Source organism: Megalopta genalis, chromosome 12 (assembly GCF_051020955.1).
Source record: "Megalopta genalis isolate 19385.01 chromosome 12, iyMegGena1_principal, whole genome shotgun sequence".
NCBI classification, from domain to species: Eukaryota; Metazoa; Arthropoda; class Insecta; order Hymenoptera; family Halictidae; genus Megalopta; species Megalopta genalis.
In genome coordinates, this window is record NC_135024.1 from 11,663,708 (window position 1) to 11,675,961 (window position 12,254).

Sequence of the window (12,254 nt, forward strand, 5' to 3'; positions counted from 1 at the left end):
AATTCTGAATTTCTGAGCTTTTTCGTGTTTGCCATTTAACAACGCTTGTATTTTTCTATCTCGTGCGAAAAGAAATATTCGAACTTGTTTCATAGGAGAGAATGTGTACATTTAAAATCTGCTGAAATATAATTAGATCGCGGATTTTAAGCATTTAAGATGAGTAGATTACAGTATGAGCAAATCAAACACAAACAAATAAAAGCATTTACATGTGTAATTTTTGAAAAAAGTGACTTTGGAGGAAGTGGAAAATTTCGCGTTCTTTTATACTAGACGTCTTGTTCTTGGACACTAATGCAATCTGAAGTGAATTAATATTTTGTGGGCACCAAATATGGTGATGTGATTTAATATGAGAAAATTAGCGCGAAAACATGTTTAAACGTTTAACACGCTTAAAGTTTCATCAGAATCAGCTTGTATAGCTTACATTTGTTGCGTTGTGAAAGTCGGAACTCTAGAAGCTCGTGTGTTTGCGAAAACCATGCCGCAATAAATTAACTTGCAGTGGCCTGACTCCAATACTAATTAAAAGATAACTGAAAATACCGCACGCTTACATCTCGAAAAATAGCGAATTTTAGAACCGAGCTAAAAAAACTTGCCGGAGACCACAGTCGCGTTGTAACATCTTTTATGAACCACATTCGTGAAGACAAGTAAAAACGATTCTTTATTAAAAATTGTACTCGCTGAATTTTATTATTATACAGTGGAAGATCTGAATAGATAAGAAATCTAGAAATGGCATTATATTCCAACGCCAAAACGATAGATTAACGTAATTTCAATAATCCTTAAGTAACACAGTAGAGAAACCGGTCGATTGTGCATTCAGCGTTGACCTATTCTTTCAATTCTAATCGTTCTCAAAATGTCCGACCAGCTATACCTTTCACCCATAACTTCGCGAACAGCGTTCACTCTCTCAATATGAACAGTGCCCGACAACGAAGTACGTGTCAAATATTTTGCTCTGAACTACTTTCTTCCAAAGTTTCGTTACGTTCCTTCGTTACGATGACAAGTTTATCAAGACCGACCCCATTCATGTTAAACATTTTAGGAACTTCTTAGGTACAATTTCCTATTTTGACAACTTTCTATATGTATACCCGAAGAATTTACGGTCCTGTGTCTCCATGATCCAACATACAAGGGTTGGAACCGTATCGGTTAACTTGCGCGAGTATATTACGGCAATTTCGTGCTTCCTCTGTGGGGGCATGGTATTTTAAAAACTGTCTGCACGCTGTACGGTCGACGTATATTCCACAGCAACGTCCTACTTTCCCTCGTTCCCTTTCACCTGCCTCTAATATTGCACCACGGTGTCCGTTCCTTTTTACCTCACCCCCATATGAATTTACTTTCGCATTTTCTACGATCCCGGATGTTCTGAAAGCCGGTGGACTAAATTTAGGTTAGGAATGCTAGGCCGAAATAAGTTCTTATCAATTTATACGATCTTCCTTTTAGCACTTTATCTACCGGAAGCTTTATAATAGTCTTTTTCTAAACGGACATCAACGTAGTTGAGGATTTCTTGAGAAATTTTTTTGAAAGCGGCAGTAATTTGATTCGCGATACAACAATCTACTTGGAATATAATGAGATACCTTCCTGTCGAAAGTGTTATCTAAAAGAAAATTGTTGTGCTTTTCTTTTAAGCACAGCTCAGTCATTCGCTGCCGCTAAACGAGCAAGGGTCAAATCTGTAGAAACAAACACCATTGCTGTATCTCATAGGGGCTTTCAAAAATTTCTTCTAAAAGCCGCAAGAGAATCTTGCAATGAAGATTGGAAAGATTCAAATCCCTCTAAATTACATGAAGTCCGCAATGACATACGCGAAATTAACCCAGCAAGCGTTATGGCAAGAAAGGATCAAGTCGTAGTGACAAGATTGAGAATCGATCACACTTTCTGGACACATTCCTCATCGCCGAAACGAAACCTAATATCTGTGAACTTTTCAATTGAACACGTTTTGAGAAACTGTGATAAATAAAGACAGATGAGAAGAGAACATGGTTTGCCAAATTTCCCCAGCCTTTCTGAAAGATGTCGAATTTCACTATTTGATATAATCATAGATTAAAAAATTTCATTTAATTACACAATTCCCTCTAACGTGGTCTTTAATAACCTAAGAGAGTTGACGAATCCTTAACCCTAGAAAGATAACCATATGACAACGTACGTAAAAGATAACCATACGCTTCAGAGGCGCATGCTTTTCTAAGGCGTCAATTTTATACTAACAATGGATATTTATTTAAGTTAATCTAGTCATTTTAAAGGTTTGGCATTATTGTAAAAATAAAATGCATTTATATTATATTTTTTTATATTTTAAGTAATTTTAAACTTAAATCACTAGACCTCTATGAAAAATTAACAAAAATCAACAGTCTTCGGTTTATGGGAACAAATCCCGTAAAATATCACAAAAAATAGTGTTTTATCCTTACAAACTAGTAGACTATAATATAATCAGTGTAAAAAAAACTATAATATTATAAAAAATTTCTTTAGAGACAGTCATGACAAACGTCTTTCTTGTGTTCACCACAAACTGTCTTTTTGCATTTGGCACAGGTCATCTTTGACATTCTTTTCTTTTTAGACGTGCAAAGACTGCAATAACGCCTTTTTTTGGCTGAGGGTTCTTCTTCATCATCTGTGGAAGCCTGTACAGCAGATTTTGGAAGAATATTTTCAATGTTGCTTCGCACATGCCTTGGCAAAGTGGGTGCTTCCAGTCTTTGCGTCATCCACGGTGCAGTCAGTTGTTTATTTCGCAGGCGCCTCTGCGACGTAGGTTATCTTTCTCGGGTTAAACACTAAATTAAAAAAACAGTTTAGCCATTAAGAAACCTATCAATACAGCTTTCTAGTCAATCGCCCTATCGACTTACCCACAACTTGTTCTGCTAAAGAGTGTTAAATAATTCATTATTGGGGTTTTTTGATACTTGCGAGTTTCCCGAGTATTTTATTGTAAGTTAGTTATCTTGGACGTTTAAAGCAGGCCTGCTCGGAACAGTGCACAGAAACAGTGCACAGCGTAGAGAAAAATCACAACAAAAATGATTGCAACATTTTCGCGATACCCTGTATCCTTCACATAACGAGAACTCCAGCAGCAAAACGCGGACCGATTTCTTTCTCCCGTTCTTGCGATCTCTTTCTCTCTCTTTCGTTATTCGCGGCATTTCGAGTCGCCGCTACACCTTACGTTCGCAACGCCTCGTAACGGATAATAACCTTCTCTAGTGTACGTCCGAGTTTCTCTCCCCTACAGCCATGACAGTGGCTAAAATGAAACGCGAGTCCTTCGCGCGGAGAGCAATTGCTTCTTCTTTTAGCCTCCCAAGGGGCCCCGTTGCCCTCCCCGCGTTCAATGCAACTTTCTACGGGACATACTTAGGAACAGCCCAGTCACTTGGACAAAGACACAAGAGCGGAAATGAAGACGGGGCTCGTTCGAAGTTGGATATGAAGCCGGCGACGCGGCTCGGTAATGTTCCGTACGGCATTTCTCACGGATTACTTCATTTGCCGGTCCACAACGAAAGCTGGTGTGCATGAAACTGTCTGGATGCCAATGTCCTGTCCGTTTCACCGTACACTTAACGTGATTGGACGGAAAGCCAAGACAAAGGGAACGCGATGCGTTTCCGACTATGTCATGCTGCACGTCACTTCGCTATTGCTGATTATGCCGTTTCGTTCGATCAAATTAGATATCCTTTTCAGATTGATTTTAGCACAACACGTAGTCGGGGCTACTTGCGCGAAAGCTTTCGCGCGTAGACGGCATATTTTTAAGCTTTTGACGGTGTTGCATCGTTTTACAAGAATTGATACAACTTTTAAATATGAAATAATTTTTTTCTTATGAAAGTGAATTGTATGAAATTTATTTATTTTATGAAAGTGAATTTCACAATTGTAAATCACTTCGCTATTTTATTATTTTATTATGTTCCGCTTACCAGGCATTTTCGAGTAAACTTCTCAGCGTTGACATTTTAACGATTATGCTGATCCCGTTTGAAACAGTTTCTTTGAAGAATGACACAGCGATGGGAAAGCTTTTCCCATTTCCGTAAGTAGTACCCAAGAAAGTAATTATCTCTTAGAATATTCACTTCGTAGATCACAGTTACGTGCAAAACTGTTGTCATACTGCAGTGCTTGTAAATGAATTCCTGGGATCAAAGAACAATCACTGTCGAATTCTAACTAACCATCTTTCACTATCGATTCAACATGAGTCCTTTATTAACGAGAACAAATGTATTCCATAGTGAATTTTATTTGTATAGTTAAGAGGAAAGTACAGTAGAGATCAACGTTTACCGAAGATTTAGTTTTGTAATATCCTGATAACAAAACATTATATTATCTGAAAATTTCAATCAAGTTTTCTACTAAGTGATAATGTATCTAAATAATACAATGCTTAGATAACAGAACGTTTAGCCATCAGGATATTGTAAAAATAAATGATCAGATAGAGTCTTTACCGTATTTTCTTCAGTGCATGACTTCTCACTCACGACAATTACAGTAAATTCTCCCTTAATTAACGTTTAGATTGTGCACAAAAATGGCCAATTCGAGAAGAGGAGATAGGATCTTTTTTAGTTTTTATAGTTATCAGCAATCGGTAACTATAAAAACGAACCGCAAGGCTCGAATAATCGTATCTCCTCTCCCCAAATTGCCCATTTTTATGTACAATTTGAGAGTCAATTAGGGAGAATTTACTGTACCTCGCAAACACTTCTACAAACACCATTGTAGTGGAAACATTCGATTTAAGGAGTCCCTACATTTGTTACCGAACCTCGTTAGCCTACCGCGTAATCCATGTAACGAAAGTTGTAACGAACGTAGTAATGAACGTAGTTACCAACGCAGTAACAAACTTTGTTATCACGTTCTATTGCCTAAACAATAACGAATTTAGACCGTGATATATCATCAATTCCAGTTACTAGTTGTATAAATCGCAGGCGCATTCCTACTGTTCACTTAATTTTTTATTATTTTGAACCTAAAACTATGAAATACTCGATTCCACGCAAACTTTTCATTCAGACATTTCCATGAATGAAAACAAGAACGTTCTTGTATTAATTAGTATTAGGGGTGTCCATAAATAATGACGTTCTGACCTCGCTGAAGACCAGCTTTCCTGGTATTAACCACTGTTCTTTTATGCGAATTTCTGAAAAGAATCCATTTCTCATTACGATGGAAATTAAAAAGAAATTTACGCTTTTTAATTTTGTCACTTGAACTCTCAGGATGACAGTTTAAATAATAGGTTTAAAGGCTTCGTAGGTCTGAATGATTTATGTGACATGAAAATTTGATTGAAATCGTTTAACACTGCTACGAGCTGTAAACAATTAAAATTTGTTACAATAGCAGTTTTTCACGATTTTCGACTATTAACTGGAAATTTTTACCGACGTCTATAAATCGCATTGTTTAAATTTGTGTAATCAACACAGATGAAATGTCTGCCATTCCAGCTAATTGCACTCTGTGAAACATTTTTTTTAGACATTGTCTAGTAAGCTGTTCACTCTAATATCTGATTAAAGTAATGCAAATCTGTTGGTTCCATTTTAAGAGAGTTATTTTATCTGAAACGGTGTCCGAATACTTTAAATGTTTCACACGCAAAACTGTAGTTCTACAGAAGAATAACGAAAATTCTGGTCATGGGTACGTGAATAATTTCCTTTCACCGATTATAATATTGAGACTTTATTGATATCGTTTCTACTACAAACGAAATTCAGATTTTCCGAGTCTACCAGGGGAGAGTGGTTGACCGAGTGGCGCACCTACCTGAATCGCCGTAAACCACAGCCTTTGTCCGTTTGCTCCGCCCACGTTTTAGAGTTCCCGAGAAATCAGCAAATTAAATTTAAAGGGGAGAAATCGTAAAATATGAAAGTACTTTTGGTTGGCCGAAAAGTTCGCGCGATTCTTGACAATGTTTGTCATTCTACAATTTACATGACAATTAATTTTAGTTTTATTCCCGAATGTGCCAAGTCAATTGACAGCACAACTTTAACTTAACTTTAATTTTTACCATAATATTTTCAAAACATATTTTAATTTGTATCGTACATAGCTTTCAAAAACCGGACGGTTTGGAAGAACATTTTCGTCACAACGTGCTTTATTATTTTAACCCTCCGTCGGTAACATGAATTTTACAAACATTATGCACGACAGGGGTCGTCAAAGGCCATTATAAAAATCATATACATAATCGTTTATGAGAGCTGTTGGCGATCCCAGAAATGCGTAGTAGGAATATACGCAATAATAACTCTGTATCCGTAATTTAACGTGGAAAATATACATATTTATAATAACATGTGTAATTACATTTATAATTTTAAAGGGTAGTTACTAACTAGTTATTGAAAGTTTGAAAATATTGCAATAGTATGTAATATTGTAACATCACTATTAGAGGAGATATCAAGGTAGCCGGTTTTAAGCGAAACACCCTATATAGTATCACATATACACGTAAATATACGTTCGTATTTCATCTCACTAAAAGAAACCATAATTATCGATATATATAATAATAATAAGAATATATATATATATATATATATATATATATATATATATATATATATCTTTGTTATATTATTACTTTATCGTATTTTGTTCATCGCATTTTAAATATAGTAATTACCAACGAACACGCCTATAAGAAAATATTATTAATATAATTTAATATTATTATAATATATATAAACACCCTATATAGTATCACATATACACGCAAATATACGTTCGTATTTCGTCTCACTAAAAGAAACCATAATATTATCGATATATATATATATGGTTTCTTTTAGTGAGACGAAATACGAACGTATATTTACGTGTATATGTGATACTATATAGGGTGTTTATATATATATATATATATATATATATATATATATATATATATAATAATAATAATAATATTAAATTATATTAATAATATTTTCTTATAGGCGTGTTCGTTGGTAATTACTATATTTAAAATACGATGAACAAAATACGATAAAGTAATAATATAACACGCTCGATCTGCATACACGTTGTTCGACGTAATCCCCGTACTGAACTGGCTATTGGCAGCGTTTACGTCGCGAACAACAATGGTGTTCAATAGTGGCCCAATTGCCATGCAGTTATAAACCGTTTGTCGACGATGCTGACTCAAACGTGGATAGTGACGGGTCTTTAAGCGTTGTAGGATCAAGCCAAGTGACATGTAACTCGGTCTTTTTCTGAACCGACGCGACTCGGTATCAAACGGATCAGGCGGTCTGAAACAAGCACGAAAATTTTAAGCTAATTACTAGCTCGGATGGTTTTAAGCGGCTTAATTATCCACCGTTAAATCTGATCCGTATTAGTTGTGCAAGTATAAGACTTATACGAAATTCACTATTCAGGAATCAGACCACCGAACTTATTGTTAGCAGCGGACCAGCTTTCTTGATCGACGTGTTTTTATTGAATTTGTTGTATAGCGAGAAACGTTTACATAGAAAAATACACATAGAACATATTATTACTAAAACATATTACAATTCAAATTTGTACTGAAAATCTATTGTAATATAAATTTTTATTAAACAATCTATAACAGTTAAATTTTGCCTTTGCTTTAATTTATATATTATTATACTCTTCCTATTAAAAACATGTTATAAAGTTATCGAAAAATGTTGGCTCTATAGTGAGGTTCTGGGGTAAGTGCTGAACGGTATAATCAGTGTTGCCAGGAAATGTATGCCGAGGGGTGAAGTCTTTTTGCCCCCCTTGCTCCGCACAGTGGGGCTAAATGAAAAAGTTGTGTCAAAATCAAAGAACGTTTGATAAGAATGCAACGATAGGAACGTTTCAGCGATGCAGCTTTTCTAGGTTAAAGCTGAAATGTTGTGTAGTATAAAAAAAAAACAGAGAGAATATAGTAAGAACATTTGATAACCTTGTAAATTTACATTAAACGTGAAGTATTCTAACGAAATTGTGATTTATCCAATACCATGTACAGTTGTAAAATATACCTACCAATTCAGGATTTTGAAAACAATCGGTTGAAGTGGAAAAAGTAACGAAATCGTGAGTTTTTTGTTGAAATGAATTGAAATCCGCTGATTTTTTAGAAAATTCTGACTTAATTTCTGGCCTCTACCATAAATCGATCAAAGACCAAGCATTGTTCGGTCATCCTTTCGAGTTCTCTGTAAAAAGACGTTGCCGCTAAAATTTGAATTTCAATTATATTTCAATCGATTATAATTAAAGACTTCATTTAAAAACTATTATAATTTATATTTCTATTTAAAAAATCTATCGCAACTAAAATTTTTACTAAAAAATCTTTTGCAATTAAAAATTCTATTTAATGTTTATTGTAATTTAAAAGACAATTATAGGCAATTATAGTCAATTATAATCTATCATTAAGTTTCACGAATGACGGTGTAAAGTAGATGTTTCTCAAAATGCAACCTTTTTGTTGCATATTGTTTAGAGGAATATTTCTTTTGTCATATTTGAAATGAAAAATAACGAAATATAATTCATAATTTGAAATTACTATTACTTTAAAAGGAGCGATATTATTTTTTCATTCGAATAAGAGTATTTTAGATAGCTACAGATAGTTCCAAACACTTATGTATACGGCGTGTATACTTAAATGGTGGAAATAGTATTTATGAAACATGTATTACAGAGATACGATATAAAGTGTAATTATTTTTATAGACAAGTAAGCAATTATTTATACTAATTACATAATTAGTGATTGTACACTAACAGCAATAGTTTTATGCATTTTTTCTTGCAGATGTACATTTAGAACGTTAATTTTCAAATGCAATGTCTGTACGGTTTTGAAGTCTGTGATATTGAGTTGTTGCAAAAGTAATTTAAGCTTTTTTGTAAGCTACCTATTTGGAATACCGAAATTACATTTGCAACAACCCAACAGATACTATCTGGTAAAATTCGAGACTTCCCAGCTCGTCGAATCATCGAGGCGAAGTTTGTACCTGAAAATTCGGAAGAGATTGCACAACCGATATCATATCTATAATTACAACAGAATATTACTTTATAAATATTAAAGCTTCATTTGCGAAATAGAGGTTGACATGTGGTTAGTTATTAAAGCGCTACTTATTAAGGCGTTACAGTGATTTATCTCACATTGTTCCTCAGCATAGAACGTTATTCGCATTTAAACCGTTTGCTTCATAGCCGGGCTGAGGGAAAACAGATTTTCGGAATAGTAAATAAACAAATAGACTGTAAATATTTGTATCGTTTTATGGAATATAGAATTTGGCATGGTTCTTAACACACAAAAAAGCATTAGAAAAATATTAAAGGCGACGTCAAAGAAGGTATGTATGTCGCTCAAAAGAAAATATCATTGAAGTTATGTTATCCGGGCCTACGTTCGCGATGAAAATTCGGAGGACACATGCCTCGATTCAACGGAGATTTGGTGGAGCGAGCCTACGTGTTTGACGGAGAGTATGAAGGATCAACGGTCGTTGCGATTGGTCACGTACATTCTAGCTCCGTGGTTTTACTTATCCGACTCACACCGAAACAAAATCATTTTGTGTTACCTTCCGGGAATTCGAGTCAAAGAAGCCGCGTCGCGTGCCGCATCACATGCTTGACCAACTCTGTCGGACCTTAGCATCGACGTAGCAATACGTCACATAGGCTTGGGATCCAGAGCAGCTCGAAATTTGGCATTCTACGAAAAACATACACCGTATTTCTTACCCTGCTTATACTAGATAATCGAAATTACGCTCGAACATAGCACGTTGGCTCGAAGAAAACTCATAGTCGAATTTCCCGTAAGCGGAGATTTAAGTGAAACCATTTGATTGTGTTACTCTCGACTAATTTTCTCATGTAGTATTACTCCCTCCACAGGTGTACCATTGCTCCTGGGATACCCTGTACATGTTTGGATAACCAGAAGGTTAGTGGTGGTGGTTACTACTTGGAGTATTACATATAGGTGCGATATCCGTTATGGTTTAGCTCGCTAGGGTTATACCCAAGGGGTTGGACGACTTGCGGTCACATCAATTGCTGCGTTGCGTCTTGAGGTTTATGATACATCAATGGCTATTAAGTTCCAGTGCATTGATAGCGAAGAGCTCGTGTTTGTCAAGAATCGTTACTTCCACAGCGTTGGGCGATTCCTTTCATTATTCATCTTCCGAATCGAACGATCTCAGCTATTGAGGTACTGTTTTTCTTTAATCATTTGAAAAGCGGACCATTTCGCTGGTTCGTCTGACGGTTCGAACCGTACAATTTTCAAGAATAAATATCGTTTATTACTAAATCATACAGAGTGTCAAAAGTAAACGGGACATGTTATCTCATAAAAATTACAAGATTGAATTTACTTAAATTTTTTACAATTTTTATAACAATATGTGTTGTAACGAATAATCTTATTTAGTGAATGGAAGTACCTTCATAAAATCAATAATTGTGATATAAAAATTGTCAAACCGCTCATTTGACTGGTCATAGTACAATTGGTATTAACAAACAGATGCTATTTGTAATAAAGATTGAGAATTGAGGTTACAGATTTTCGTATTTTTTAACCGCATTTCCTACCCATTTGAAAATACTAAAACTATTAATTCGACTATGTTTATATTATAACTATTTTCAACTTAGAACTCCTTTATGTACACTCCCCTCCAAAATTATTAGAACACTTACAGAAAATTAAATAAATTTGAGAAACCGATAGGAAATTGTTATAATCCCTTCAATTCATTTCATAGTTAATTGTAGGAAACCGTAACAAGTACATATATCTATATATTCTTTTACATTATAATAAAGATAACGTCAATTTTATAAAAGAAAATTAAATTTCCTTTTCGTCGATGTATCCACCGCGTTTTTTAATTACTTCTTGGACTAATCTCGGCATCAATTTTAGTAGTTATTTCACTATATATAGTAGTTATTTCACTAAAGCTACCCCCGAATATACATATACTAAAGAAGAATGAAGCTTCCTTTTGGACCCTGTGCAATATGGAACCCAAAGTTAAACTCCTGCTGCACAAATCCAGCTTTTGAGAAATCCCTCTTATAATTCGTATTCTAGCATTGACTAAATCAAATCCAGGAGATTGTTTAATCTGGATTTTTTAACTTCCTTTACACTTATATTTTATACCTCTTGAGTGGAGTCTAGCGTTCCATACGATAATACATCTGAAGTAGTTACGATAAGGTCGAAAGTATTCGATTCGTATGTGTGAGATTGTTTTATTATGAACATGGTTTAAATGTTATATCACAAAATGTGAAAGAGAAAATGTAGCTTAAGATTTGGAAAACTCTAGTGGATTATTCAATTGTTATTGCAATTTCTGTGTATGATGAGTGGTGTTGTAGTCTGTTGAATAAATATTTATTACAATCGCATTTGGTGTTATCTAGTTCCTGTCATTGTAAAACGAAAAATATATCGCAGATTTATTCTTCAAAAGTTTTCTCTGATGTGCTTCTCACTTAACTGCCATCTGTTTTCTTGATCGCGGATGACAGGACGAATCTTTTAAATGAGAGAGAACAGAGCTGTAATTAAAAAAGTTCTCGTTGCTAAGGTATTGAATTAGTACTTCGCCTCCTTGGTGATAGCATTAACTTTCTTCTTATTAATCGCTGTTCTTTGATTCTACTGAATGTGTTTTAATTAACACTTGAGCTTTATTTTTAGTAATGTACATTTTGGATTACACAGGGATTCTCCACTAATTTTAATCCGCATAGAGTTAATCCATCCTGATTTCACTAATAAATTATTGAAATGAATGATCATCAACTCTACATAATCAAGTGTTTCAAAAGATTAATTGCAGTTTATGTTTGCTTCTAAATATTTTCTAAACTGTTTCCAGTAGGTGGTATTACTATGACGAACGAAAGTATTTTTCCTATCGGTATAAGCTTACGTAGGTTTAGATGGAGCGATAATCGGCCTGAGTTGAGAGTTCTAGGAATGATTTAACTTCGAAATAAGTACGGCTCATCTCTTTGACTACTGCAAAATCTAGCGAATGTGGAGATTTGTCGGAAGCTGCCGGTCAAAATGCAAGTTCTCCGGTTGATGATACATAAAG

At 34.7% G+C, this 12,254-nt stretch overlaps 1 protein-coding gene across 5 annotated transcripts in view; it reads left to right on the top strand.

Annotated features, from left to right (window-relative positions):
* LOC117222967 (opioid-binding protein/cell adhesion molecule) overlaps positions 1-12,254 on the top strand; it is a 727,814-nt gene that overhangs the window by 402,256 nt on the left and 313,304 nt on the right. The window contains exon 1 of one of the 5 annotated variants that reach the window (XM_076525591.1): positions 10,022-10,072. The exons of the other annotated variants lie outside the window; for them this stretch is intronic. The gene's annotated coding sequence lies outside the window, so the exon portion shown is untranslated. Of the gene's footprint in view, positions 1-10,021; positions 10,073-12,254 lie in introns of those variants that run through there. 5 annotated transcript variants of the gene reach the window in all.